We start from the raw sequence: 6896 nt of genomic DNA, 5'->3' as shown, positions 1-6896 counted from the left end.
AACATAGGATTGGCTTAGGCGGCTGTCACTCTCTCGCAACCATGGCAACCACCCTTTTGCCACACATGACCTGCCCACTTGCGCGCGCACGTTTGATTTGGGGAATTCAAGAGGCACGGATCCTAGGAATACCAAAACAATGGCAGAGAAACAGTAAGCAAAATTCACAGTACCGGCCTATGCAGTTAGTGAAGGCAAACCAGGCAAAAAAAGGAAGACAGTAACAGTACAAGAAAAGGCAATGAACAAAAAGTCTTTGGATAAACAAAGAAATAAAACGCGAGTTAATATCGGCATGGCTCTCCAGCGATGGCGAGAACTGAGGGAACTCAAGGGGCTGAAAAGTGACTCCTTGATGGCTTTATTTCTGCTGGACAGGTAAATCTTTGTTTTTGTATTTTGATCATACATATTTTTTTGTTTATTTTTTCATGAAGCATGTGTCATTAGCACACATAACTGCGTAATATAGCTAACATAACATTACTTAGCGAGCCGTAGTAGAGACGATAAATAATCTATAGGCCTAGCTCAAGATGATAGCTATAGTGTTGAATTGTGCATAATTTTGCTTTAGATAACTAAATACATATTTAACAGATAGTAGGCCTAACGTTACTCCGCATCTAGGAACTTTTCTACTATATTTACCTCTGTCTAACTCTTTTACCATGTTCACCTGTAAGTTTACCTGCACGTTTTTTTTCGCCTTTGTTTTGTTTTTATATTCTCTACCTATGTTTACTGATGTCTTTATCTTGTATCTGTGTGTGTTGTACACACTTTGTTGTATGTGTGTGTTATTATTTTGTGTCTGCAATGCAGTTGTGAGTTGATATTTGAGTGTATGTTACTCTGTTTATCTGTAGAACAACGTATATGTTATGAATCTTACACGAAATTCATCTTCATCACAGTGTAAATGATGGTAATGGAAAAACGTGTATCATGCAACCTGTTTTTAGCTTTGCCTTATAGATAACTAACTCGTTAGCGAATTAAATAATTAAATATATTATAAAGTTATTTTTATTACATGTGATTCTGACATGATGTCACTACATGCACTGTGCTCCTTCCTCTCCGCTCGTCTCAGGTAAATAATGCGTCTTCCAGCTCAGTGGTCGGAGTCGCACGTTCATGCGTTTTGGGGGCGTGGCTTTGGAAGGAGCCCAGAAGGGAGGGGGTGGAGTGAATGGAAATAATGAGCTGTCTTTAAAACAGTCGTGAGAGGTCTACAGACACTCGATTTTTATACTTTCTTTTTCAGAGTACTTACATTTTAATTATGTATTGATATATAAATAAAGTTTAAACAAATTTTGAAAAAAAGTTTTTTATACATTTTTTACCTACCCTGCCTTTAATGCATTCAAATAAATGTACTGGTACTGTGCTAACGTATCTGTATCTGATTTACAACAAGCAGAAATCTGTAAGAAATGTTACGAACCATAGATAAAATAACCAGTGAAAGTGAGCTGTTATGTCAGATCACTCTTTCATTAGGAAAAAATATCCCACCTTAGATAGTTAAGAAAATTTACAGTACAAACCTTTTTAGTGAACGATGAGGGCAAAAAAAACAGCAAAAAAACAAAATAATCGTTAATTAATCATAATCGAGGTAAAATGTTAAATTAATTGAGATTAACATTTTGTCCAGCCCTATTGTAACTGTCCTCTCAGAAGGAAAAAAAAACTTGACCGACTAGTTGCTGATCATGGCCTATAGAGGGCGCAACATGATAAGAAATCGTTGAAGTCCACTTTTACGCTCCGTTTCCAAAAGTTAAAATGACAAATAATGCATCCTCCGAGAGCACTCCTCAAAATGTGTTTGATTATACCATCTGGATGCTCAATATTGATCACGTTTTAAACAACTTATCGTACATGCAGGTTAATCAATCGCTCTCTCACTAATGCATTCATATAAATGTAATCTTTACTGTGCTACTTTATTTGTATCGGATTCAGAACAAGCAGAATTCTGTGAGAAATATAACAATCCAAAGACAAAAAAAAAGATAAATATAAGCTGTTAAGTGGGAACAATAGCCTTGTGGGCAGCGCTGTCATACATCAAAGCTGTGCACAAGGGCGGCCCACTTTTAAGTTTCACATAAATGTCGACTTAAAAAAAAATCTGAAGTCATTCAATACCTTAAGGGTACATATTAAGATACTAAAATGCACCTTTTATGGGATAGATGAGGTACAAAGCTGTCCTTTTTAAGGGTACTGCCCCAGTGACAAGCTGTTGTAGGGTACAATTTTTGCAAATTTTAGACAGATATCTATGGTTATACCAGCATGTGCAAGCTGTGCTATTCACTTGCACAGTGTAGCTAAAGATGAATGTTACTGTGTAAAATCTTCATATTAAATTCCTGCAAAGATGACAAAAAATTTACTTGCAATTGCTGTCCTGTGTCAAAACAATAGGGCAATTGCATTTTAGACCATACAGAGTGACCTGGCCGCACCAATCCCACCAAGTGGTGGGATATTTTGCTAATAAAATGATCATGCCAGAAGAATAACATGAGAACTATGAGGTCTGGTCATCTCAGTGAGCTTTTGTTACATTTCATACATGCACAGTAAGATTATTTGTATTTTCTGACATTTCAGTGTAGACGAGAGACTTTTCGAAAACATCTGAAAACGCTATTAGTGTGGATGGAGAGCATTTTGAAACTGAAATGCTATTTTCAAATGTATTTGGATTAGTGTAGCCGTGTGGGAACCAGTGAAGGTCAAGCAATCTACGTACTCTTACAACTAGAAGAGACAGTTACTGCCCCTAATCTGCCTCTTTATTGTTTGTGTTCAGAACCCCACTGTGCCATTTAAATCAACTGTACTGGTAGCTTGTTAATCCCTGAACCCAGTCTAGACTTAGCACGCTCTTCAGCATATGGCCCCCCCATATGCTGCCCCGTTCCTCTCTCCCAGCTTCGGTCTCTACGGCCGTGCTTCAGGGCCTCCTAATTAAATATAAACAGATATATGGTCTCCTTGGAGCCATAGCATTCTACTGCACCAAGAGCTCAATGCAATTCAAGCAGAATGCTGACAGCTCTGAGAAACACCAAAAAGATGGCCATTATATTCAATGTGCCAGACAGACTGGCCATAAAAGCGGAGTATGACTCAGCAGCAGGATGTGAGATGTAATTTTAAGGATGGAGACTTTTGACAGCCGCAGGGTGACGCAAGCTCCTCTGTACGCATTTAACGAACTACATGGATGTCTGTGACTACATCTCCCTAATGGTGTCCTCCACACAGATTGGATGGGAGGGGCTGCGTTTCTGTCATCTGCATCTCTCATTTGGAGGGGGTGTGTTTCATAGCACTGCTGCCCTAGCACAATAACCCCGGCCATTAGATCTGCCAGACATTTCCTTGCTAACAATCCCAAGAGGGACAGGTTGCATGGCAAAAATGGACAGTCTTAGGAGGAGGCTTTCGACAGAAAATTTGACTAGATGCACAATGAGCTTCTGAGAGAGCAACAGAACTATGAGTCTGCTTAATCAATATTTCTTCTTCTACTTTCTGGCTACTTTTATAAAAAATATCTGCAAACAGCAATTATGGGGCCAAGCACTCGTGCCAAAGTGGTGCCGAGACAGCCTCCTTTTTGACGTTTTGCGATCAAATTTATCACTGAAAACAGCTGCGATAATAGGGGTGAAATTCAAAATGGCTTGACACAACAGACCAAACTAGTAAAATGAGGAATTTTATGACAAAATGAATGACTGACTGGCTATCTATCAACTCTGTGTACCCAATAAAGTATGAATTTAGGTAGAAGTTTTCAAAAGTTATATAAAATTCAAAACATCATAGACCAGACCTAGTATAGAGATTATGATAATTAAGAAGAGAAGAGAAATCTTGAGAATTATTGAGAAATGTGACCCTGGATCACAAAACCAGTGATATGGGTAAATTATCTGAAAATTAAGATCATCTAAAAGCTGAATAAATAAGCTTTCCATTGATGTATGGTTTGTTAGGATAGGACAATATTTGGCTGAGATTTGAAAATCTGGAATCAAAAATCAAAATATTGAGAAAATCACCTTTCCAAATGAAGTCCTTAGCAATGCATATCCACTCACAAAAATACATTTTTGATATATTTACAGTAGGAAATTTACAAAATATCATCATGGAACATGATCTTACTTAATATCCTGATTTTTGGCATAAAAGAAAAATCAATTTTGAACCATACAATGTATTGTTGGCTATTGCTGCAAATATACCTGTGTGACTTATGACTGGTTTTGTGGTCAGGGTCACAATGGGTTAGAAAAGAAATCAGCAATGAAAGAAGTAATAGTTTGAATAATAAAATAAAAGTACCCATATTGGGAATGAGGGTACTTCTGGAGACAAATATACCATCCTCAGGTTCATTTTGTATATAGTTGATGGAAAAAATGGAAAAGAAAAATGATACAAGAAGCCAAAACTGATAGGCGGATTTGGTACCCAATCTACTGACTGAGTAATAAATATACTATAATGTTTATTGAATTAGAAAAAAGGCTGTATTGCTGTAAAAGCTAACATTATCTTTTTGCAACAGATTGTATTGTTACCACAACTGATGTCTTTTCTTTTCTCATAATATGCATGTAATTTCTGTTTCTCCTATTTTTCTTTCAGCCAATACATCCAATTGTTGATTGTCTTTACTAAGATTTCAGGTACCATCCAAATGTAAGGGAATGTTAAAATTACTGTAATAAAAATTCAAATGAAATGAAAGGTCAAATTTGAACTGTTGTTGGCAACAGAGTTGAAATTATTGGTCTGGACACTTTTCAGACTTTCCCCAATCAACGTACCAAATTTACAACATTACTCCAAATGCTCATAAGACATTTTCCATAAATTTATTTTTATGCACATTTTGGAGCATTACATTACAAATGCTGGAGTGGATAAAAGACCAATATGGAAATAAAAAGTTAAAAAATACGCTCACTTTTGTTTTCACCAAGTATAAAATCAATACTGACTTCCATTTAGTTTAATACATGGGTCATTGACAAATAAGGTTTTTAAAAGTAAAAAAAAACAAAAAAACAATGGAGATATAATTAATTTTGAAGTTTTATTAAGTGTTAACAATGAGATTATGTTTTTTAATAATCAATTAACACTGCTTTTGTCATTTTTTACAAGATGGACAAAATTTGTCACCAAAATTTCGTTTTTACCAAATTACACTTTTGGTTACACCGAATGACGATATTTTCAAACAATGCTAACAGGCTGATATCTAGCTAGCTAACAAAAGGACAGTCAAACATTTTATATTTAGTACAAGTTTTTAAAATATTACAACATTTTCAATGTTTTATAGCGGTTGTACCGAATGACCTGATGTTTCGGGACATGAACGAGTGAAAACATGTTTTTTTCAAATAGTTAAAAGCGAGTTAGTTACTTTGCTTCATGACCATGTGGTCCAGGTGTCTGAATGATGTCACATGATACTGACCGCATGACTTGATCCAAAATGGTCCCTCTATATTGGTTACTCCGAATGACAATGAAATTCATTTTTCCGGACATTCTTTCTCATAACAATACAATGACTTCTACACATAATTTTAATACCATTTTGCACTATGTTGATATATGATGTTATAAAATCATGCCAGAATAAAAAAATATATACATTTATTACATTGTAAGATATTTTAATCACAAATGAAATGGATGTATTGGCCTTTGAATGGTTAAACCGAATGACCTTTTGAGACTTATATAATAAAAATATAATTAAAACCTTTTGGATTCAATAAAAGAGATCTAGTTGTACTACCTTACATACTTTGGATGTCATATCTTTGTTTTTTATTATTATTAAGGCCTTTGGACAAAAAAAAAAATGACCCGTCACATCATTGACCCACCTGTATATTATTGTGCATGATAATTTTCTGAATTTTAGATTCTCAGAAGGTCCAGAATGTTTTATCCAACATTCTTACAAGTCTTATTTTCTATGCACAAGCTACACTATTCATTCTTATAAATGTCATGCCCTTTATGTAAGAAGCAGTGAGGCCAAAGAGTCGCCCAGATGCGTGTCTCTGAGATCACAAACATGCCTTGCATAGAGAGCGATCTGCTTAGGCTCAAACCAACCCGTCCCTGATGATAAAATTAAATAAGGAGACTACTGCGCACACCAATGCAAAACGCTACACCAGTCTAATATCTGAAGACAGACGTACTTCAGATCACAGGGTGTGTTAAGTATCGATTTTCAGCTCAGATTTGCCATCTGTTAAACTCGAGGGTCAGTGAGTAGTTAATGAAAGTGGCATCAAAGTAGACATTTAATCACAATAAATGCTGATTATTTTGGGGGTATTCAGATGTTTTGCATATTAAATTCACTACCAAGTAACATAATTACAGCAGTTAGTTAGCACTTAGCAAACATGGTTAGTAAAACAATGCTGAGAAGCCAGAAGTAAATCAGTTATGGCAACAAAACAAACACTATCAAGTTCTGCTTTTAGATCTTTAACTCATGACCACACACAACATAACATGCATGATGACTTTAAATTTAAGGTATTTTAAGTAACTATAGCAAGATTCACCATATATTGATTGCACTAAGCAAGGAAGCACTCCATTCCCAAGATACTTTTAGGTAGTCTGTCTTTGTTTCTCAGGAATTAGACAGGCCGGGGTCTGTCGAGGGGTTGCGCTATGGCAGTGACAGGTTTGTCTATGTCAGGCAGATCCATGTGCATGTCTCAGCAAGTCAAGAACCATTTTACTTTCATTAAAAGGGGTCAAAGATTCATGCATCTCTGACCACACAGAGAGCCAAGAACCCACTC

This window comes from Megalobrama amblycephala, linkage group LG8 (assembly GCF_018812025.1).
Source record: "Megalobrama amblycephala isolate DHTTF-2021 linkage group LG8, ASM1881202v1, whole genome shotgun sequence".
Classification (NCBI taxonomy): Eukaryota; Metazoa; Chordata; class Actinopteri; order Cypriniformes; family Xenocyprididae; genus Megalobrama; species Megalobrama amblycephala.
The sequence above is the reverse complement of the archived record's forward strand: the minus strand, read 5'-3'. Positions refer to the sequence as shown.